We start from the raw sequence: 25393 nt of genomic DNA, 5'->3' as shown, positions 1-25393 counted from the left end.
TTCATTCTTCCTTGTCTGTTTGAAGCTTTATGATAAAACCTTCGTCTTTAGTCCATAAACAAACTTAATAACTTACGAAGAGACAAATGTAGATTTGCATGAACAAACTCTTCGTAGTTTGCTTAAAACGATATATTCGCAATCTAAGGGTCAAAGGACTATTGACCTCAGAACAATTGTTAGGAGAGTCTATGATGTCTGGTTATGGGGCATTGAGAGTTGGAGACTCTATAGTTCTTCTAGGTATCTTCCGAAGGTACTGAATTAACCGGTGCACTTCTAGAGACAAAATATGAACAAACCATTTAACCTCTTATGTCTCAAAGTCACTACGTATGAATTGCATCGTGCTTACCTTAATCCTGAAATGAGACATGCCATTTCACAACTTACGTATTCTCATTTAAGAAAGTCAGAGTTCGGACTCACTATGTGATTCTGAACAGGGCCTATTGGTGAAGTACTAAGATGTGAGAATGTCATGAGTAACTTTATGAAGTTCTCATAGATATGTAATTCATGTACAAGATTCCTGAAATGCAATGTATATCACCTCATGCTTTGTTCCTTGGAATGTGAATAAATGAACTGGCCAGTGTCCAAAATAAGTCCTGACTCTTTTGGATGAAACAATGTGACTTGTTAGCTCCTCGTCGATACATTGTTTCTGACTTATTCTCAAGTGACAAAGGCGTTGAGGAAATAATAGCTAGAAGGGTAAAATGGTAATTTCGTAAATCCTGACTAGCTGATGATATTCATGAAGGGTAAACATAGATAATATTCAGTGAATCCGCTCATCATAATTTGGTTTAATTCTTGAGTAGAAAATAAATTCATTTGAACCGAGAGATTTTCAGTGTCAACTCTTTAGTGGAGTCAGCTGACATTAAGCTAAACTTGGAAAAGGTTTGTGAACTTTTGAGTCCAAGTGTTTAGCTCAAGCTTTGTTCATTTGGATCCATGAGGTCACTATCACAAATCATATCGATTAGGAATAGTTAAACTAGAAGCTAATTCAAAACAAAAACGAGACAAGTTTTACGAAAATTGTCAAAAGGGTAAATTTGTCTTTTTGGACATAGCATGAAATGAATGTCAATAAATTTTTGACATGGTCATATGATGGCCTAGATCACTTGGCCATGAACTTTTCATTGGGCCTTGTGGATTAATTTCATTTCATAGAATTTTACTTGAAAATTCTTAATGGGCTTTTCTTATGTTGTCATGAACAAGTAAAGAAAAATCTAGAAACACTTTCTATAAGCCTTTTGACCGTCCAACCCAAGAGAATGGGAGACTAATTTCGTGCAGCCGTAGTGTGAAAGAGAGATTATTTCTTGCATTAATGTATGAAGATACTTGCCCAAAAAAAAAGAGAAACCAAATTTCCTATGCATAGCATTAGGGAATTCGGCCAAGTAGGGAAGGGAACAAAAGAGAAAACATATTCAAGGGCTTCTAGAAGCACTCTTGGCCGTGTGACTCTAAGGGAAGGAGAGCAATATTTGCTCATGAATATATGATATTCAATAAAAGAGGAAACTACCGTATTGAAGGTAAAACCTCTCTTATAAATAGAGCCTTCATTCCCTTCATTTCATTCATCCAGAGTTTAAGAGATTGAGAGACTCTCTCTCTAAAACATGGCCGAACTCCTCTCTCTCTCTAGTTATTTTTCGTTTTTGTTTTGGCACCTAGGTCCTCATTTGACCTAGCGAGTTTAGCTCTTCGACTTTGAGACTTGTTCTTGAGTCGTAGTGTTTAAAAGTGCCCACACACTAATTCCTTTTCTCTCGAGTGATTCTTGTGATAGAAACCATCGTGGTTGCTCGAGTTGGCGAGGAAAGAAGAGAGACGTGCTGCGAGGGAGACGAACGTTGAAACTTTCCAAAAGCTTCTCAACGTTCAAGCTTCTAAAAAGATTAGTAATCTTTAATGCTCATAATAGTTTATACTTACATGTGCTTGCTCTTTGTCTAGGTTAGTAAAATCGTTTTACCCGTCAAAAGAAAATTTTTAAAATTCCGCCGCTTACCGAAGCGTTAAACTTTTTCTTAAACCCCTAGATCAATTCCAACAATAGAGTGGACATCTAGAAAAGAATCCTAGATCTTAATGTTCAGAGCAGTGTTAGTGCATAAAGGCACAAGGTACATACTCGGATCTTTTCCTATTTTCTATTCGGGAAAGTGCATGAGGGAATTGTCAACTTCAACTAACTCGAACACTTGAAATTTTGAGATTACACATCTTTATTTTTCGTCTTGTCTACGAACAGACCTCCCACTCAAATTTTGAAGAGCATATAGATTTTTGACATATGTGATATAGATATAGTGTTGAAAACATTTTGAAAACTTATTTGATTTGGATGACAAAATATTTTCAAAATTCAAACTAATTTTGTAAAAATTCAATTTCAATTAAACTTTCAAAAATCAAAACATTTTGATCTTTCACATTATGTTTATAACATTTTTTCTCATGAAAAGTTTCTCATCAGGGTTCTATAACTCATGGTAGTGGGGCTGAAAATCCGGATTTCTAAAAAAACTGGACTTTCGATACAGCACCTCGGAGTTAAATCGCCATAACTGAGAGCTCCGAATTCCTTTCGACCCCAAATCAATTTCATTGGAAAGAAGACAAACAGACCTTTAATTTGATTTAAGAATCATTAAATTTCGAATTTTGAGCTGAGAGTTATGCCACTTTTACTGCGGGTTTTCTCGAGCTCTAAGAAAACTGGAAATAATTATAGATCGAACTTTGAGTGCGAAAAAAGAATCGAGTGTAACGGAACGTTTTAGGAAGTTGTTAAGGCTTTTATTCGTGTTTTATTAACATGGAATACAAGAAATAACAACAAGCATAAAACGATTCAAGCAAATAAAAGAAACTAGTAAGACAAGAAAACTAGTCACAAAATTTACTCGAAATTTCTCAAACATTTAAAACCGTTTTTCAATATAAAAAATTAAAAACTTTTAGAACTAATTCTAATGTGTTTTAATAACATCCCAAACTCATAGAAAATCAACATGATTTTTAATTTAAAGGCAAGAGAAATAAATTAAAAAAAATCTAAGAAAACAATTCTAACTTGTCACAAAAATAGTAAACTTTCGAAAACAATTTTCAAGCTCATAATTTTAATTACATGTACATGCATATCTTTGACCATAGCTCTGATACCATTTGTTGGAATTGATCTAGGGTTTAAGAAAAAATTTAACGCTTCAGGTAAGCGGCGGAATTTAAAAATTTTCTTTTTGTCAAGTAAAACGATTTTACTAACCTAGACAAACAACAAGTACATGTAAATAAAACTATTATGAGCATTAAAAGTTTACTAACCTTTTTAGAAGCTTGAACTTTGATGAGCCTTTGGAAGGTTGTGTTGGAATTGATCAAGGGTTTAAGAAAAAGTTTAACGCTTCGGGTAAGCGGCGGAAATTTAAAAATTTTCTTTTGACAAGTAAAACAATTTTACTAACCTAGACAAAGAGCAAGTACACGTAAATAAATATTATTATGAGCATTGTAAATTTACTAATCTTTTTAGAAGCTTGAACGTTGAGAAGCTTATGGAAAGTTGCAACGTTTGTATCCCCTCGCAGCACATCTCTCTTCCTTCATCGGCAACACGAGTAACCACGACAGTTTCTATCACATAAATCACTCGAGAAAGAAAGGAATTAGTGTGTGGACACTTTTAAACACGACGACTCGAGAACAATGTTGTCAATGGTGCCCACAAGAAGAGTTGTAATCTTTATATTCTACATTTGATGTAATAAAGTCTCATGAAGACTCTTGCTTGTAATTGCTTATTCATTAATAAAAAGATGAAACGTTCATTCAATCTTCCTTGTCTGAAGCTTTATGATAAAACATTAGTCTTTAGTCCATAAACAAACTTAACAACTAACGAAGAGACAAATATAGATTTGCATGAACAAACTCTTCGTAGTTTGCTTAAAACGATATATTCGCAATCTAAGGGTCAAAGGACTATTGACCTCAGTATGATTGTTAGAAGAATCTATGATGTCTGGTTATGAGGCATTGAGAGTTGGAGACTCTATAGTTCTTCTAGTGCACTTCTAGAGACAATATAAGAACAAACCATTTAACCTCTTATGTCTCGAAGTCACTATGTATGAATTGCATCATGCTTACCTTAATCCTGAAATGAGACATGCCATTTCACAGCTTACGTATTCTCATTTGAGAAAGTCAGAGTTCAGACTCACTATGTGATTCCGAACAGGGCCTATTGGTGAAGTACTAAGTTGTGAGAATGTCATGAGTAACTTTGTGAAGTTCTCATAGATATGGAATTCATGTACAAGATTGCTGAAATGCAATGTATGTCACCTCATGTTTTGTTCCTTGGAGTGTGAATAAATGAACTGGCCAGTGTCCAAATTGAGTCCTTACTCTTTTGGATGAAACAATGTGACTTGTTAGCTCCTCGTCAATACATTGTTTCTAACTTATTCACAAGCGACAAAGGAGTTGAGGAAATAACAGCTAGAAGGGTAAAATGGTAATTTAGTAAATCCCGACTAGCTGATGACATTCATGAAGGGTAAAAACTGATAATATTCTGTGGATCAACTCATTAAAATTAGGTTCAATTCTTGAGTAGAAAATAAATTCATTTGAACCTAGAGATTTTCAGTGTCAACTCTTTAGTGGAGTCAGTTGGCATTAAGCTAAACTTGGAAAATGTTTGTGAACTTTTGAGTCCAAGTGTTTAGCTCAAGCTTTGTTCATTTGGGTCCATGAGGTCACTGTCACGAATCACATCGATTAGGAATAGTTAAACTGGAAGCTAAGTCAAAACAATAACGAAAATTGTCGAAAGGGTAATTTTGTCTTTTTGGACATGGCATGAAATGAATGTCAATAAATTTTTTGACAATGTCATATGATGACATATTATATCACACAGCCATAACATGTTTATTGGGCCTTGTGAATTAATTTCATTTCATAGAATTTTACTAGAAAATTCTTAATGGGCTTTTCTTATGTTGTCATGAACAATTAAAAGAAAACCTAGAACCCAACTGAATGGGAGACCAAATTTCGTACAGCCCTTAGTGTGAAAGAGAGTTTATTTTGTGCATTAATGTATGAAGATACTTGCCAAAAGAAAAAGAGGAAACAAATTTCCTCTAGGAGAGTATGACATGGGCGGCCAAGGCAAGCAAAATAGGAAACAAATTTGCTTCTAGATGGCAAGGCTTACACGCCCAAAATGAGAAAAGGAAATAAGGATTATTTCCTCATGAATATGTGATATTCTAAAGAAGAGGAAACTACCTTATTGATGGTAAAGCCTCTCCTATAAATAGGAGCCTTATTCTTCTCATTTCATTCATTCCACATAAGTTAGAGATTGAGAGTCTCTCTCTCTAGAACTTGTGGCCGCCCCTCTCCTCTCTCTCTCTAGTCAATTTCGTTTTATTGTTTTGGCACCTAGGTCCTCATTTGACCTAGAGTTTAGCTCTGCGACTTCAAGACTCATTCTTAAGTCGTAGTGTTTAAAAGTGCCCACTCACTGATTCCTTTATTTCGAGTGATTTAGTGATAGAAACTTTCGTGGTTGCTCGAGGTGCCGATGAAAGAAAGAGAGACGTGCTACGAGGGGAGATGAGCGTTGCAGACTTTCCAAAAGCTTCTCAAAGTTCAAGCTTCAAGAAAGGTTAGTAAACTTCTTAGCTCATAATAGTTTTTATTTATATGTACTTGCTCTTTGTCTAGGTTAGTAAAAATGGTTTTACTTGTAAAAGAAAAATTTTAAAATTTTGCCGCTTACCGAAGCGTTAATTATTTTCTTAAACCCTAGATCGATTCCAACAAACAAGTCTCAAATTCGAAGAGCTAAAACACTAGGTCAAATGAGGACCTAGGTACCAAAACAAAAACCGAAAATAACTAGAGAGAGAGAGAGAGGATCGGCCACCACAAGGTCTAGAGAGAGAAGCTCTCAATCTCTAACTTATGTGGAATGAGAAAAATGAGAAGAATAAGGGCTCTATTTACAGGAGAGATTTTACCTTCAATAACGTAGTTTCCTCTTCTATGGAATATCACATATTCATGAGCAAAAATCCCTTACTTCCCATTCTCTATTTGGACGTGTGGCATGCCTTCTAGAAACAAGATTGTTTCCTATTTTGCTTGCCTTGACCGCCCATCACAATTTCCTTCTAGAGGAAATTTGTTTCCTCTTTTTCTTTTGGCAAGTATCTTCATACATTAATGCACAAAATAAACTCTCTTTAACACTATGGCATGAACGAAATTCAGCCTTATTTTCCTTAGGTTGGACGTGCAATGCTTCTAGAAAGAGCTTCTAGATTTTTCTTCATTTGTTCATGACAACATAAGAAAAGCCCAATTAGAATTTTCATGTAAACTTCCATGAAATGAAATTAATCCTCATGGCCCAAATAACTTATTATGGCCGTGTGGTTATATGTTTCATTTTTCATCACATGACAATATCAAAAAATTTATTGACATTCATTTCGTCCTATGTCCAAAAAGACAAAAATACCCTTTAGACAATTTTCGCAAAACTTGTCTCGTTCTTGTTTTGACTTAGCTTCTAGTTTAACTATTCCTACTCGATATGATTTGTGACAGTGACCTCATGGATCCAAATGAACAAAGCATGAGCTAAATACATGGACTCAAAAGTTCACAAACCTTTTCCAAGTTTAGCTTAATGTCAACTGACTCAACTAAAGAGTTTACACTGAAAATCTTTCGGTTCAAATGAATTTATTTTCTACTCAAGAATTCAACCTAATTGTAATGAGTGGATCCACTGAATATTATCTATTTGTACCCTTCATGAATATCATCAGCTAGTCGGGATTTACAAAATTACCGTTTTACCCTTCTAGCTGTTATTTCCTCAACTCCGTTGTCGCTTGTGAATAAGTTAGAAACAATGTATTGACAAGGAGCTAACAAGTCACATTGTTTCGTCCTAAAGAGTCAAGACTCAATTTGGACACTGGCTAGTTCATTTATTCACATTCCAAGGAACAAAGCATGAAGTGATATACATTGCATTTCAGCAATCTTGTACATGAATTCCATATCTATGAGAACTTCACAAAGTTACTCATGACATCTTCACAACTTAGTACTTCACCAATAGGTCTGGTTCGGAATCAATAGTGAGTTCGAACTCTGACTTTCTCAAATGAGAATACGTAAGCTGTGAAATGGCATGTCTCATTTCAAAATTAAGGTAAGCACGATGCAATTCAGACGTAGTGACTTCGAGACATAAGAGGTTAAATGATTTGTTCTTATCTTGTCTCTCGAACTGCACTGGTCAATTCGGTACCTTCGGAAGATACCTAGAAGAACTATAGAGTCTCCAACTCTTAATGCCTCATAACTAGACATCATAGATTCTCCTAACAATCGTACTGAGGTCAATAGTCCTTTGACCCTTACATTGCGAATATATCGTTTTAAGCAAACTACGAAGAGTTTTTTCATGCAAATCTACATTTGTCTCTTCGTAAGTTGTTAAGTTTATTTATGGACTAAAGACTAATGTTTTATCATAATGCTTCAAACACACAAGGAAGAAAGAATGAGCGTTTCAACTTTTTATTAATGGATAAGCAATTACAAGCAAGAGTCTACGTGAGACTTTATTACATCAAATGTACAAACACTACTACAAATGTTGGATTCTTCAACCCATTTTCTACAATGCTTACGGCTAAGTGTTGTAGAAACATTAGATTCTACAACACTTAAAATAAGCGTTGTAGAAACTGGGTGTTTCTACAACGCTTATGGCTAAGCGTTGTAGAAGCTTGGAGTTTCTACAAAGCTTATGGCTAAGCGTTCTAGAAGCTTGGAGTTTCTACAACACTTATGGCTAAGCGTTGTAGAAGCTTGGTGTTTCTACAATGCTTATTATAAGTGTTGTAGAAGGTTGGTGTTTTTACAACACTTAAAATAAGCGTTGTACAAGGTTAGTGTTTCTATAACTGTATTGTTAAGTGTTGTAAAATTTCACCAAATTTCATAACTTCTAGAACGCTTAGCCGTTCCATTGTAGAAGCCTACATAAATAAAATTTCACCAAATTTCATGACTACATGAATAAAACTAAAGCAAAATTAATTTGTAAATAAAAAAAATAGTGTAGAAAAAAAAATAAAAAATCTCTTTTAATTTGAAAAAAGAAAAATTAATTTGTAAATACAACTATTTTAATCATAAAGATTAATAGATGCCTTTTAAATTCTCTTTCAGTTCCACTATCACTATTATACAACTCCAATTATTACACTTATTCACAGATTTTCTAATTATAATCAATAAGTATGATTTTGAATTCTTTTTTGTTTAACTTGATCTGTACCTATTTTCTTTAACAAAAGAAGACAAATATAAATCTCCATATAATAAAATATGTTTTATTTTAAATTTATACCATTACGAGTCATGATTATAATTTTATTAGTATTATTGCCGATGATACCAAATTGAAATGATACAGGCGCAATAATACATAGGGGATTTAGGAATAATAAGAAAAAAATAAAACACAGTATTATTGCTCGATCGATTCTCCATCGCTCTCTCTCTCTCTCTCCCTTCCTACAAAAATGGCGACCGAAACACAAACACCGATCGACGATCTGAACCCAATCCTCCAAAACCCGATCGCCGACGAGCCTTCCTCCGACGATTAAAGGATCTTTGTCGCCGTCGCCTCCGAAGTGGAGAAGAAGATGCACAGAGCCGAGCGATTCCAGATCTCCGTACAGCTCTCCGAGAAAGAGAAGCGCAATTTCCGAGCCGAGAGGTTTATTTTGTACTTCTCACTCATTCTTGTCTTCTTTTTTTCAGAATTAGGGCTCGTTTTTAGAGTATTCGATCAATTCTGTTTTGAAATTAAGGTTCCTAATCTTTCGTCGTACGAAAATTAGAGAAAGCTAGGCTCGTTTTGGCTCTAGTTCTGGAAGCCCTTTTGTTTCAGCCCATTAATTTCGTGGGACAAGAAGTAATCGTCGTGAGGAGAAAACGCTTGAACACGGAGCACCGCCACGAGGTAATAACATAGATTGTTCTATGTGAAGGTTGATAATTTTGAATCCATCTGTATGTTTCAATGTAGTTTGAGTTTTGAATCTCGGTTCTGAACAAAAAACTACTGAATCTCATTTATCATATTTAATTTGCTTGAATCGTAAAAGCTTTGTTTTGTGTCCCCTAACTGTTTGATAAATTTCCTGAACGAATTTTTTTTCACGGGTTCTTAAAAATGGTTTTGATTTCTGGGTCCGGACCTTCACCGAACAACCGATGGGTTGATTATGTAAATGTCTTCGTGTATTTTATGTGTGGTTCTTTATGTTCCCATAAATCGAGATGGTTCTTTATGTTCCCATAAATCGAGACCTGAATTCACAGATGATCGTTTCCCAGGATTAACACTGTTTCCATGATCAAGATAACTACTATCCCCGGATGCTTCAGAGTCGCTTTCGAAATAGGACGAGAACAAGCTAAGTTGATCTTCTTCAAGTAGTAGTAATTCCGGCTCCACCTCGGAAGAGCAACATTAATTCTGGTTCGTAACATTGCTTTCTCTTGATTTATATACCGCCTCGGCTACTTCTACTTCATCTGAAGATGAAAACTTCAGGCATTGATCATCTAGCATTGGATTAGATGAGGATTTCTTTGCAGAACACCTAGTGATACAAAGGAAAATCTTTAACATCATGAATAACTTCTAAGAAAGAAAAAGGATTAGGTTTGTTTAGGGCTGTAATTCTTTATGCGTGGGTCGACTTTTTTGTCAATATACACCAAATAAGTTAGGCTTGTCACTGCGTGTGTGATGAACCATTGAAGTTATATTTCAGATTGCATACATTTAAGTTATGAATCTGGTAGATATTTGTTTTATTTTATTTTACTTGCTGGCACGTGATATTTTTATTGTACTTTCTAGTTCATGATATTATTATTTATCACATAAATTGTTGGTTGTAACAGGGCTGAGGGTGGAATGCTGCACATACATAGGAATGTGGAGGACACGAAAAAGGCTTCGTGGGTTTCACTCTCTTAGCATTTAGCAGGACATATCTTAGCCTTCTGAAATCGGCCAAGATTTCAGAAGGCCAACCTGATCTAATAGAGCACTCGGGTTAGTGTGTGATTTGACTTGCTCACATTGTCATTGCTTAGCTAAGAGTACTTCCATAATATCTAGACAAAGAATAGACCTTTGATGTGATAACCATTTTGTTTTGTTTTGACACGAATGCTTTATTTATATAAATGACTTTACATGACCTTCAGCAATTTGGATTTTGCTAATTCGAGCGCCCACTCGAGTAGGTCCACGAGCGCTCAGTAGGCCAGGTCCGAGAACTAGAGCATCCGATAAATATCTATTGGTTGTAGATAGATTGTGTTGTTGGTAGATAGATTGTATAAACAAGTATATTTTTCTTTTTTACTATAATGAATCTGTACGATTTAATATTTTATTTGAATGAAATGTATTATGTTAATTGCTATTCTTTTTCTGGAAACAATGGACTAAAAATAAAGAAAACTAAATTTGTAAAAAAAAACCAATTTAAAGTCGCTCTATTAAAAAGTGACGTCTAAACTCTCGCCGCGGCGACATATATTTTTTGCCGCGGCGAGATCTTTCTACAACAGATATCTGATCTGTTGTAGAATGTCTCGCCGCGGCGAAAAATATGCGTCGTCACGGCATGAAATTTTGGTCTTTTTTGGGAATTCGACAATGGAATTGTACCGTTCACTACCAGAAATTTGGCCTCTAACTACTGCAGAACGCCGTAGTCATTTTAAGTTGACTACAGTTTACCGACTGTCATCTATTGAACTGGAGTCTTATCTCTTTGATTATGACTCCAGTTTTTTGCCGTAGTGAATCTGTTTTATAAGACTGTAGTTAAAATATATGACTACATTTTATAGATGTAGTGTTACTAGTCTCATCTATAAATACTACAGCGTTATGCGGTAGTTATATAGAACTCAATTACATAAGAAAAAAACACTACAGTTTTAACAAGTAGTCTTAATTAATTCAATTTGACAGACTATGGTGTTTTTGTGGCATCTATTACACTGGAGTCTTATCTCTTTGTCTATGACTCCAGTCTTTTTTGTGACTACATCTTTAGATTGTAGTTGTGGAAGTTGAGAGTGTATAAACACTACAGCTTTAGAGAGTAGTTTTAATTAATTGAATTTGACAGACTACTGTGCTTTTGCGTATTGCACTGAAGTATATTCTCTTTGCCTATGCCTATGACTCCAGCCTTTTCTCTTGAAGACTGCATTTTTTAATTGTAGTTTATCTTCATCAAATTATAAATGAATATTCTGAAAACAGCTAATAATAATATCCAAAACAACTAATATTTTATTAAATCAATCACAAATATCATTTAAATAAATATCATTCATAGTGGCATACAAACAAAATCCATGTCTAATTAAGGGCATACTTGGCCAAACAAGCTATTAAGCATGTTTTAATATCAACTTTAATACCTGCATTCATATTATAAGGTCCATTATTTTTTCATAAGAATATAGGCACTTGGTCAGAAAGATATGCTGTGCATAATGCCTGCTAGCTCCCTCTGAATATGCTGATGATCCCTAAAAAGATACAAAAGCTCATGTCAATAAACTACCAAAACCTTCTATTTTTGAATACTGTACAAAATTGTCTTAAAGTCACAATAGTAAAAAGTGAAAACCATCCTACTTTCTCAAAACAGGATTTAACCGACTCCCATTGTTCATATGCCGGTTTCCAGAACACTCGATATTCATTAGTAAAACTAGTTCCGTAGCATTTTCTTTTCCATTCTAACAGATATATCGAAGAAGAAGAAGAAACCAGTAATGTAGAAGAAAAATAAATAAGCTTTACAAACTTAATCTATTCATAGACATACAAACACACAACCACACACACTCACAAATCATGACTCATTCACATTCACTTTGTAGTAAGCACGCAGTGAGCACATACACACACAGACTCACATTGGTGTAGCCACACACACACACACACCCACATTCATTCACTCCCTCACACACACACACACACACACACACACACACGCACGCACGCACGCACGCACGCACGCACGCACGCACCCACTAATTGCTTATCCAAAAGTGCATTTCTTCTTTTACAATCAGAATCTTTTAATAATTAGTTTCTCTAATAAGATTAACATGTTATGTGGGTTCATAAATATGTTAATGAAAGCTTTCCATTAAATCAAGTGTGGAATATTAAAATTAGAAACATAAATCTTACTTTGATACAACAAGACTGTCACATCGAATAGAGAAAACATGATGAATATCCAAAAGGAAAAATGGAACAAACAAATGTGAGAGATAAAGAGAACCATATCAGCTTTGAAAAATCAACGATAATCAAGACCTGAGCGTGAAGAACACAATCGCGACCAGAGAACAGAGTCGGCAAAGCTTCCTTTGCAGAGGCGACGGAGAGTGACGGAGCTCCGGCTATCAGATTCGGAGGCGCAGCGGAGAGGCTGAGAACTCGTACACATCGTGCAACATCGTTCATTTCCTTGCGCTTCCATTTCCAAAGCTTTGCGAGCACAGAACGCAGCGACACATGAATGGATTAATGTACAAGAGCTTTAACATGATTTTGAGAGTAGCTGTAGAATTTGTGCCAATCAATAAATAATTTTTCAAATATATTTTTTTGCAGTAAGTTGATATTTTACTTCTATATCGTAACTTCTTTGAACGTGCCTATAATTACTTGACTTATATCTTTGCAACTCTTCTTATGCTAAAGCCTTAACAACTAAACCAAACTCCACTACATTTAAGACGAAATCAAACTGAGAGAACACTATAGCATTATTTAATATCAGAATTCAATGTCAATCTCAGACCTAAAAGCACGGCCAAAAATATGATATTCCAAGTTACAAAAATCAGACAAACAGAGGTCACAAGCGAGAGAAAAACCATAGTAAATCCAATATCCAAACAATCATCCAAAGTACGAGAATCATCATCGCACATAGATCAACACTCTAGAATCCTAATACCTCAAAAAGCCCCAAATCAATTTGAAATTCAAATCCCTAGACCTTGAATGATGTCCTTTACCTTGAATGATGTCTGGCAAGAACCCTCTATTTTTCAGCCGACCTATTCCTTGCACACGTCAAATGTAAGAGACTAAATCAAATCCAAATTCACATAAAATCTGAAATTGACCAAGCAAAAACTCCAATTCAACTCTCAAAACCAAGACCCAAAAATCAATTAACAGGTTCAAGCTAAACAACATAGAAAAAACCCAATTTCTTTACAAATTTTCGGCCAAAAACTCAATTAAAATTCAGGAACCCTAACTCAAAGAATTTCAGATCAAGAACAACAACAAACCGAGCCCAATCCAACCCATATACCACGGAAAATCACAAAACGAGCAAGAGAAATCAAAAACCCTAATTTCTAAACCTAAATGGAACTAAAAGAAAGAATAAATTTTCAAATAGAAACTCCTACCTCTTATTCATGAATGAACCACAGACTCTTTGTCTCTCCTTAACCAAAAATCTGCGCTCAAGACCTTGTAAAGAAATGAAACGGAGCCATAGACTAAGATTAGACGCGATTCAACTAAAGAAACAAAGATGAACGAAGGAAAAAGAAAGATTTTGAGATACAAACTCGGATTCAATACAAGAGATTTTGAGATTTCCTTACCTTAAAAAAGAACGAAGACGTCGAATCCTCTTCTTCGTTATAGATTCACCACTAAATCTTTGAACAACAAGTTGAACCGAGAAGAAAGAGAGAAAAAGTATCAATGCCCAAACCCTAGAAATTTCTAGCGACAAATTTGAGAAAAAGATTGAAGAGGAATACTCGAGGCCTGGAGATACAAATAGACAAGGAGAGAGGTAAACCTAGAAAATTGAGGTTGAAGGTCTTGGTCGGCGGTGGTGGAGAGGTCGCGCACAGATAACGAAGAAGAAAAAGAAGCATCGAGGTCGAAGGTGAAGAAGGTAGAAGCCGTGGTGAAAGTCGTCGTAGATCGGCGGAGGTGGAGGAAGAGCTAAGCGACAGCGAGAGAGAGGCGTCGAACTTTTTTTGAAGTCTGTCTCCGAGTAATATTTGAGGGAGATAGTAAAAGAGTTGTGTACTTAGTATATGTGTGAATATTATAGTATTTCCAATACTTAGTCGTCTTTTTCCTTAGCACATGTGCAGGGTAACCCCAAATTCGGATGGGACAGTCTCAGGTAGACAGTTTCTATGGGGCATAGGCCTCCCAAAAAGTAACGGAGGCGTGCAAAGGTTTCCTCGGGCCAGACGGAGATTGGCCCTCGAGTGCCAAGGCAGAAGGGAGCTTGAGGATGCGGCCCAGATTTACTTTACGACCAGCCCATCTTTCATAAGGAGTACCAGGAACCGTTTAAGACGGAACTTGGTTCAGAATGTAAGCGACTGTTTCGAGGGTATACCCCCAAAAGGAAAGATGGAGTGATGAGTAACTCATCATTCATCTAACCATCTCCATTAGAGTTCGGTTCCTTCTCTCTGACACTCCGTTTTGTTGAGGTGTGCCAGGTGTTGTAAGCTGAGAAGCGATACCTTCTTCTTTAAGAAAGTCATCGAACTCTCCAGACATATACTCACCACCTCGATCGGATCGAAGGGTTTTGATCTGTTTGCCAGTTTGCTTTTCCACTAAAGCCCAAAAGACCTTAAATACGTTAAAGGTCTCGGATTTCTTTTTGAGCAAATAGACAAAACCGTATCTTGAGTAATCGTCGGTGAATGTGACGAAGTACTATTCGTATCCACCACGTGCCTGTTGACTGAGCGGACCACATATATCAGAATGTACTAATTCCAGCAGCTCAGTGGCTCTTCGACCCTTATTGGAGAAAGGTCGCTTAGTCATTTTTCCTTCTATGCAAGATTCACAAGTAGGTAGTGAACCTATTGCAGAGGCTTGGAGTGGACCGTCCCTCACAAGTCTCTTAATCCTATCTAGACTGATATGACCAAATCTTAAGTGCCAGAGATACGTTGAGTTTGTTAGAACGGAGGAATCAGAAAGTTTGATCCTCTTTGGCTCCCTAACTAGATCTTTATCTACTTCGGTGTCTAATAGAGAAGGTTGAGTGGGATAGATGTAGAAAATAGCATTTTTTATACATGCATCAGTGACAAAAGAATTATCAGGAAATGAAATACGAATTCCATTCTTAATGAACTTCAAATAATAATCTTGCACAAGAAGACGAGTTTAAAGTTTATAGTGCGGTCATCAAAAGACAGTGTCACGGATCCCACAGCCTTCGTAGACACCAGGCTCCCATCATCCCATTTGAAACAGAAGTCGCCTTCCTCTAAGCTTTTGGTTTTCTTGAAACCAGTCAAGGAACAACAAATATGGTTAGTAGCAGAGGAGTCAAGAATCCAGGTTGATACATTATCAGCTACTAAGCATGCTTCGGTAACTAGTACGATACTATGTTCCTTTGCTTTGAGATAGGCAGCACAGTTCTTCTTCTCGGCCTTGTGAGGTCTCTTCTTAGATCCATAGGCGGAGGCTTTGTGCTCAGTAGTATGTGCCTCTCCTTGATTCCTCTTTCTCTTAGTGAGACCTTCAGCGGTGCGAAGCTCCTTTATAAGCTTGGTAACAATGTGCTCTAGCTTGTTCATGGAGTAGTTCAGCTTGAAGGTCTGAAAAGATTCGGGGAGAGATTCTAAGATCATATCTATTTTGGTCTCCTCGTTAATCTTAAATCCTAGGATTTCCATCTTACTCAGGTAACTAATGATCAGCATCATATGGTCCCTGACAGGAGTCCCAGCCTTCATGTGACAGTTCATAAACCGTCGGACTGCTTGTTGCCTTGTTTGACGCCTTTGCCCTCCAAACATCTCAAGGAGATTGTAGAGCATGTCAGCGGCAGTCTCGATGTCACGATGTTGTGTTTGCAACACATTGTTCATTGATGCTAAGATATAGCATCTCGCAATCTCATGGGATCGAAGCCAGGCCACTAAGGCATCTTTGTCCTCTTGAGTCAAATCATCATTCGAAAGAGGAGGACACGGGGTGGTGAGTACCCATTTGTGCTTGTTAACGGTAACTATTATGTCGAGGTTATGTTTCGAATCTACGCAGTTTTTGTTTTTGAGTTTGTTCGAGGAAAGGATGATTGAGGGATGTTTGTGAGACATGTTGCTTAATAAAAGTTGAAACAAGTTTATGATTAGTCTTTGGTTTAGGATTTAAGTTTGTTTAAGACTTGATAAAATCCAAAGGTGTTATAAACCAAACGATAATTTACTCCCTCTAGAGAAGGCAACAAAAAATCTCCATTTATAATTAAATGACACATCATTAATGCTTAGCCAAGATGTCAATACACCAATTTTGACTAGCCACCTTTTAAATTGGTTTGATCACTCACATCCTTTCGCAGGGCCTCGAGGGAGGATTACTAGGGATTGAGTCTAAGTGTGTAACTAACCACTTAGTCCAAGTGATTGATTTTGAAAAAACAATCCACCGAGGGGAGGCCTTGTCTCATTGTCTAACTCTCGGACGTAACTCATTGAGCTATGATCAGAGCAAAGCGCCGTTGAGTACTCTCATTTAAGAGAGGGCCACAACGGTGACTCTTAGTCTGGCGAAAATTACACTTTTCATTAGTGTTGGGGATCGTGGGTTACAAACAACAAGTATAACCCTCCCATGTAGTTTTTGGAGTTGGTACATCGACCCTTATAAATTTGGAAACAGTTGTCCTAGTTATAGAGCGATAGAGCGGACAACTAGAAAAGAATCCTAGAAGTTCATGTTCAGAGCAGTGTTAGTGCATAAAGGCACAACATACATACTCGGATCTTTTCCTAATTTCTATTCGGGGAAAGTGCATGAGGGAAGTGTGAACTTCAACTCACTCGAACACTTGAAAGTTTGAGATTACACATCTTTTTATTTTCGGCTTGTCTACGAAGAGACCTCCCACTTAAATTTTCAAGAGCATATAGATTTTGAACATATGTGATATAGACATAGTTTTGAAAACATTTTGAAAGCTTATTTCATTTGGATGACAAAATACTTTCATGTTTGAAAATGAAAACGGTTTTTCAAAATTCAAACTAGTTTTGTAAAAATTCAATTTAAATTAAACTTTCAAAAGTCAAAACATTTTAATCTTTCTCATTACGTTTATAATCTTATCAAAAACATTTTTTCTCAAGAAAATTTTCTCATTAGAGTTCTATAACTCATGGTAGTGGGTCTGAAAATCCGGATTTCTAAAAAAACTGGACTTTCGGAACAGCCGCGCACCTCGGAGTAAAATCGCCATAACTAGCGGCTCCAATGTCCTTTTGAGCAGAGAGTTATACTACTTTTACTGCAATTTTATTTAATTCAAGAATTATTAAATTTCAAATTCTGAGCAGAGAGTTATACTACTTTTACTGCGGGTTTTACTCCAGCTCGAAGAAAACAGAAATAATTAAAGTTCGGTGCGTAAAAACAATCGAGTGTAACGGAACGTTTTAGGAAGTTGTTAAGGATTTTATTTGTATTTTATTAACATGGTAATAACATGATATAAAAGAAATAACAAGCATAAAACGATTCAATTAAATAAAAGAAACTAGCAATACAATATAACTAGTTATAAAATTTACTCGAAATTTATTTAAACTTAAAAACACGTTTTTCAATATAAAAAATTAAAAAATTTAGAACTGATTATAGTATGTTTTAATAACATCCCAAACTCATAGAAAATCAACATGATTTTTAATTTTAAGGCAAGAGCAATAAATTAAAAAAAATCTAAGAAAACAATTCTAACTTGTCACAAAATTACTAAACTTTCGAAAACGATTTTCAAGCTCATAATTTTAACTACATGTACATGCATATCTTTGACCATAGCTCTGATACCATTTGTTGGAATTGATCTAGGGTTTAAGAAAAAGATTAGCGCTTTGGGTAATAGGCGGAAATTTAAAAAATTTCTTTTGACAAGTAAAATAATTTTACTAACCTAGAAAAAGAGCAAGTACACGTAAATAAAAACTATTATGAGCATTGTAAATTTACTAACCTTTTTAGAACCTTTAAAAGCTTTTGGAAAGTTGCAACGTTCGTCTCCCCTCGGAGCAGGTCTCTCTTCCTTCCTCGGCAACACGAGCAACCACGACAGTTTCTATCACATAAATCACTCGAGAAAGAAAGGAATTAGTGAGTGGGCACTTTTAAACACGACGACTCGAGAACAAGTCTCAAAGTCGAAGAGCTAAAATTGCTAGGTCAAATGAGCACCCAGGTGCCAAAACAAAAGCGAAAGAAAACTAGAGAGAGAGAGAGAGAGAGAGGAGAAGTCGGCCAAGTCTAGAGAGATAAGCTCTCAATCTCTCAAACTTGGGATGAATGAAATGTGAAGAATGAGGGCTCTATTTATAGGAGAGGTCTCACCTTAAATAAGGTAGTTTCCTCTTCTATAGAATATCACATATTCATGAGCCAAATTTCCCTCCTTCTCCAATTGAGTCACACGGCCAAATAGGGCTTCTAGAAGCCTTGGATTTGTTTCCTCTTTTGCTTCCCCTTTAGCCTTGGCCGAAATCCCACCTTCCTCATAGAGGAAATTTGTTTACTCTTTTTCTTTTGCCAAGTATCTTGATACATTTATGCACAAAATAATCTCCCTTTTTCTCCTTTGGGTTGGACAACCAAGAAGGCCTTCTAGAAGGCATTTCTAGATTTTCTTCACTTGTTCATGACAACTTAAGAAAAGCCCATTAAGAATTTTCATGTAAAATTCTTTGAAATGAAATTAATCCACAAGGCCCAATGAACACATCATGGCCGAGTGATTTAGGTCATCATATGATCATGTCAAAAAATTTATTGACTTTCATTTCATGCTATGACTAAAAAGACAAAATTACCCTTTTGACAATTTTCGCAAAACTTGTCTCGTTCTTGTTTTGACTTAGCTTCTAGTTTAACTAATCCTACTCGATATGATTTCTGACAGTGACCTCATGGATCCAAATGAACAAAGCTTGAGCTAAAATACTTGGACTCAAAAGTTCACAAACTTATTCCAAGTTTAGCTTAATGTCAATTGAATCCACTAAAGAGTTGACACTGAGAATCTCTCGGTTCAAATGAATTTATTTTCTACTCAAGAATTCAACTAAATTGTGATTAGTGGATACACTGAATATTATCTATGTTTACCCTTCATGAATATCATCAGCTAGTCGAGATTTACAAAATTACCATTTTATCCTTCTACCTGTTATTTCCTCAACTCTTTTGTCGCTTGTGAATAAGTTAGAAACAATGTATTGATGAGGAGCTAACAAGTCAAGTTGATTCATCCAAAAGAGGCATGACTCAATTTGGACACTGGCCAGTTCATTTATTCACATTCCAAGGAACAAATCATGAGGTGATATACATTGCATTTCAGCAATCTTGTACATGAATTCCATATCTATGAGATCTTCACAAAGTTACTCATGACATCTTCATAACTTAGTACTTCACCAATAGGTCCTTTTCGGAATCAGGTAGTGGATCCGAACTCTAACTTTCTCAAATGAAAATACGTAACCTATGAAATTACATGTCTGATTTCAGGATCGAGGTAAGCACGATGCAATTCATACGTAGTGACTTCGAGACATAAGAGGTTAAATAGTTTGTTCTTATTTTGTCTCTAGAAGTGCATTGGTCAATTCAATACCTTCCGAAGATACCTAGAAGAACTATAGAGTCTCCAACTCTCAATGTCCCATAACCAGACATCATAGATTCTCATAACAATTGTACTGAGATTTATAGTCTTTTGATCCTTAGATTGCGAATATGTTGTTTTAAGCAAACCATGAAGAGTTTGTTCATGCAAATGTGCATTTGTCTCTTCATATGTTGTTAGGTTTCTTTATGGACTAAAGACTAAGCTTATCATAAAGCATCAAACAGACAAGGAAGAATGAATGAGCATTTCAACTTTTATTAATAATTAAGCAGTTACAAGCAATAGTCTTCGTAAGACTATATTACATCAAATGTATATAAACAGAGACGACAAATCTTCTAGTGGGAACCATTGACAACAAACTCCCACTTGACTCAAAGAAGATGTGAGCAGTCCTTCATGCCTAGTCCCGCGTAATGCTGGTCGAAGACCTTGTTCACTAGGGCCTTGTTGAATGGATCTGCCAGGTTGTTGTCCACCGTTGAGATCTTCTTCACCTCCACGTCTCCGCGCCGCACGATCTCTCGAATCAAATGGTATTTCTTCTTAATATGTTCCTTTGAGTTAGCGACAGCCCCACTATTATCACAATAAAGGGTCATGGGCTCGTCGATGTTTGGAACGACTTCCAAGTACTTAAGCAATTTTCTAAGCCATGCAGCCTCCGAGGATGCTTCACAAGCAGCCACATTATCTGCTTCCATTGTGGAGTCAGCAATGCAAGATTGCTTAATACTCCTCCACAAAACAGCTCCACAATTAAGGATGAACACAGATCCCAAAGTGGATTTCCTGGAATCCTTATTCGCTTGAAAATCGTAGTTGGTATATCCCGTCATTGTCAGGTCAGTACCTGAATATGTAAGCATCAAGTTCCTAGTTCTTCTAAGATACTTGAGAACATGCTTAATAGCAATCTAGTGCTCGGGTCTAGGATTGGATTAAAAACGGCTAACTATGTGAACTGCGACGCAGATATCTGGTGTACGCTGCTTAACAGCAATTCAGTGCTCAGATCCGATGTCGAAAGATTTGGATCCCTAGAATGTACGCTGATTCTCCTAGATCCTTCATATCGATTTGCTTTGCTAGCCCCATCATTACCTATGACTGATATATCATCGACATATAGTACAAGAAACACAACTTTGTCTTCGTGTATTAACTTGTAAACACACGGCTCATCTATTGACTGCTCAAAGCCGAAGCTTTTTACAGTTTCATCGAATCTAATATTCCATGACATAGATGCTTGCTTTAATCCATAAATGGACTCAAGCAACTCACAAACCTTGGTCTCTTGACCTTCTTCAACAAAACCGTCTGGATGAGCCATATAAATGCGCTAGCCAAGATTTCCATTTAGGAAGGCCGTCTTGACATCCATTTGCCAGATCTCATAGTCGAGAGCTGCAGCTATGGATAGAAGTATGCGGATGGATTTAAGCATCGCGACTGGTGAGAAGGTTTCATCATAGTCAATCCCTTCTTGTTGGGTAGAATCCTTAGCCACAAGTCGTGCTTTGAACGTCTCGACGTTCCCATCCGAACACATTTTCTTCTTGTATATCCATTTACACCCTACGAGTTTAATCCCTTCAGGAAGGTCTAAAAGTTTCCTGACTTTATTGACATACATTGAGTGCATTTCAACTTTCATGGCGTCAAGCCAAAGGCCACTTACACCCTACGAGTTTAATCCCTTCAGGAAGGTCTAAAAGTTTCTAGACTTTGTTGACATACATCGAGTGCATTTCAACTTTCATGGCGTCAAGCCAAAGGTTTGATTCAGAACAAGCCATCGCTTACACTACAAGAAATACGACATTTAGCGACGAAACTATTAGCGACGATTTAATCGTCGCTAATTAATTGTCGCTAATCACCCTTTTAGCGACGATAATATCGTCGCTGATTTTTTGGTGCAAAAAATATTAAAGTATGGCGGCAAAGATAATTAGCGACGATATTATCGTCGCTAATTCTTTTTTGTCGTCGCTAAGTTCGCGGGAAAATATTTAGCGACGAATTTATCGTCGCTAATTATTTGTGAATTCAGTTAGCGACAATAATATCGTTGCTAATAATTTAGAATTAATTTCAAATTTTAAAGAGAGAAAAATCCCTCCAATTTAATTAAAATGAAAACATTTAGCGACGATTTGGTCGTCGCTAAATATTTTTTTGTCGTCGCTATACATTTAGCGACGATAAAATCGTCGCTAAATGATTTCGAATTTTAACGAATTTTAAAGAGGGAAAAATCCCTCCCATTTAATTAAATTGAAATGATTTAGCGACGATATTATCGTCGCTAAATATGTGAAATATACTATTAGCGACGACTAAATCGTTGCTAAATGCCTGGTTATTTAAGTTTATTTAGCGACGAGGAAATCGTCGGTAAATGTCTTTAAATACCAAATCGCGACCCAGTTCCCCCATTTCGGTTTTTAACCTAAAATAGCTCTCTGTTTCTCCTCTCCGCCGGCCGTCCATACCAGATCGATCGTGTGCCCTCCTCCGCCGTGTGCCGCCGACGCCGTCAACGCCGTCCTCGTCCTCCCCGGTAAGTCTCTCTCTCCTCACTTCTCTCTCTCTCTCCTCACATCTCTCTCCTAACCTCTCTCTCAACCGTTGCAGCTCCTCCGCCGCTCCGCCGCCGACGCCGTAGCCGCTTCCCCGCCGACGCCGTCCTTGTCCGCTTCCCCGGTTCCTGCGCGCCGTCCTTGTCCTGATCTCTCACGGTAAGTTTTTTTTTTTATAACTTTATATATATATATATATATATATATATATATATATTAGTTATAAAAATAAATGAATTAATTACTTATAAATATAAATGAATTAATTAGTTTTATTTACATAATTTAGTTATAAATGAATTAATTAGTTATATTAGTTATAAATATTTAAATTAGTTTTGTTTACACAAATATTTAAATTAGTTATAAATTTTAATGTTAGGTATAAATATTTAAATTAGTTATAAATATTTATATAAGGTAAAATTATGTAAAAACATGTAAAAACAATTAGTTAGTTTATGTAAATTAAATGGAATTGTATTTAATTCTTGTTAAAAATGATTAAAAATGTGAAATTAATTAGTTGATATGGATTATGAATTTTAATAATCGAACCACTGATGTTGGATTTATTGTTAGTTTTAGGATGTTTCTATGCAGGTTTTAAAGTTAAAGCCTTGATGCCGGGTTGTTAAGTTTATAGGGGAGGTTCTGCCAAAATTTCGGTAGGATCGTGAAATTATAAAAGAAAATCCGAAAACTACTAAATTTTGAAATGTTTAATCTATAGGTAAAATGAGTTTTCCAAATAGGAATTGGATAATCCAGGACCAACGTTTAAGCGTCGAGTTTGCGGCTGGCATGACAGAGTTCATGGCAATGGCCCGACAACACGTAAACATCGAAGGACGAGTTAAGTGTCCATGCAAGAGGTGTAACAACGTGTTGATGCAAAAAATTCCTGATATAGAGAATCATCTCTTTATCAGAGGATTTAAGAGGAATTACACGAGGTGGAACTTTCACGGGGAGGAAGAAGATGACGTAATGCAGTATCAGATGGATTACAGAGGAGGAGGTGGGATGTTTGATGCTGTACACAATATCTTAGATCACAACGACGTAGACGGTGACAATGACAGTATTGACCCGAATGCAGAATACCAGAGTGGACAGTTCGATGGCCTTTTCAGCGACCTGAACACAGAATTATGGCCGGGTTGTACGGAGTATTCGTCACTCTCCTTTGTTGTCCGTTGATGCATTTGAAAGTGATGAACAAGTGGACGAATAAGTCGTTTGATCAGCTACTGAAAGTACTGTAAAAGTCTCATCCGATCGGCAACACGATTCCAGAGTCACACTATGAAGCAAAGGCGAAATTGCGTCGATTTGGAATGGGTTACGAGTCGATTCACGTCTACAAACACGATTGCGCGTTGTTTTGGAAGGACAACGCCAATCTAGACCAGTGTCCAGTTTGTAATGAGAGCCGGTGGCTGAAGAAAGATGGTGGAAAAAAAGTAGCGCATAAGGTGTTGCGCTACTTTCCACTGAAAGATCGACTTAAGCGATTGTACGCGATTCGGCACACAGCTCTAGAGATGAAGTGGCACGAGAATGAACGCATTAAGGAGGATGGTGTACTGCGACATCCTGCAGACGGAGCAACGTGGAAGGAGATCGACCAAAAATATCCCATGTTTGCGGCAGAACCGAGGAACGTCCGGCTTTGACTTGCCGCCGATGGTTTCAACCCATTTGGTGACATGAGTTTATCGTACAGTATGTGGCCGGTAGTCTTGACTGCGTACAATTTAACGCCGTGGTTGTGCATGAAAACATCGTACTTGATGTTAACATTGCTTATACCAGGTCGTAGTGCGCCGGGAAAAGACATGGACGTTTTCTTACAACCGCTGATTGATGAGCTGAAGGAATTGTGAGAAACCGGTGTTGTGTTGAGAGATGGTTCGGCCGGTGAGCTATTCAGGTTGTTTTCCGTACTTCTATGGACGGTGAATGATTTTCCAGCGAGAAGCAGTTTGTCGAGATGGAGTGGTCAAGGGTACCTTGCTTGTCCGACGTGTAACAACGACACACTATCTTTCAAGGCTCGAAACAACATTGTTTACTGCGATCATCGTCGATTCTTGCCGTTGTTACATCCGATGAGGAAGAGCAAACTGTACAAGGTACGAAATGAGAAACGACCACCACCGGTGAGAAAATCAGCGAGCGACATACTTCGACAATTGCGATTAGTGGGAGATGCAACCCCGGGGAAGCACCCTGACTTCGGCGGGAAGAAACGAAAGCGCGATGCGAGTGAGCTCAATTGGACAAAGAAAAGTATTTTCTTCGAGTTGCTGTATTGGTCGAGTCTTAAGCTAAAGCATAACCTCGATGTAATGCATATAGAAAAGAATGAATGCGACAATCTTCTGGGTACCTTGCTGAACATCGAGGGGAAGACGAAAGACACAGATAAGGCGCGGTTGACTTTGGTGGACTGGAACATAAGGCACAAGCTTCATTTGTACCAAGAAAGAGATAGATGGATGAAACCGCCTTCGTCATGACACCTTTAGAACGGAAGAGGTTTGCTGAGTTCTTGAGATCTGTCAGATTTCCTGATGGTTTTGCGTGGAATTTGAAGAAGAATGTTACCGCGGACGGGAGACGGGTTTGAAGTCTCACGATTGTCACGTGATTATGCAGCGCCTATTGGCTCCTGCTATTCGTCCTTTTCTGGATCGAACCATTCGAGATGCCATAATAGAGCTCTGCAACTTCTTCAGACTTATTTGCTCTAGAACGCTGGTAATTTCAGACAATGAGAAGGCGCAGGAGGATGTGAAGCTTATATTGTGTAAGTTGGAACGAATTTTCCCGCCTGATTTCTTCACAATCATGGTTCATTTGGTAATGCATCTACCGGAGGAGGCAATTAATGGA

General features: G+C 37.0%; 1 long non-coding RNA gene across 1 annotated transcript; it reads left to right on the top strand.

Moving 5' to 3' along the window:
* Nucleotides 1-9504: 9504 nt before the first annotated feature.
* On the top strand, nucleotides 9505-10180 carry LOC149389855 (uncharacterized). Its single transcript, XR_016300472.1, has 2 exons — nucleotides 9505-9637; nucleotides 10069-10180. It is a non-coding gene; the product is annotated as an uncharacterized LOC149389855 (long non-coding RNA).
* The last annotated feature ends 15213 nt before the right edge of the window (nucleotides 10181-25393 follow it).

The sequence above is a fragment of the Urtica dioica genome, chromosome 8 (genome assembly GCF_054948205.1).
Source record: "Urtica dioica subsp. dioica isolate 48M chromosome 8, U.dioica_male_clone48M_v1_H2, whole genome shotgun sequence".
NCBI classification, from domain to species: Eukaryota; Viridiplantae; Streptophyta; class Magnoliopsida; order Rosales; family Urticaceae; genus Urtica; species Urtica dioica.
Note: the sequence above shows the minus strand (reverse complement) of the source record. Positions and strands in the feature narration are given on the sequence as shown.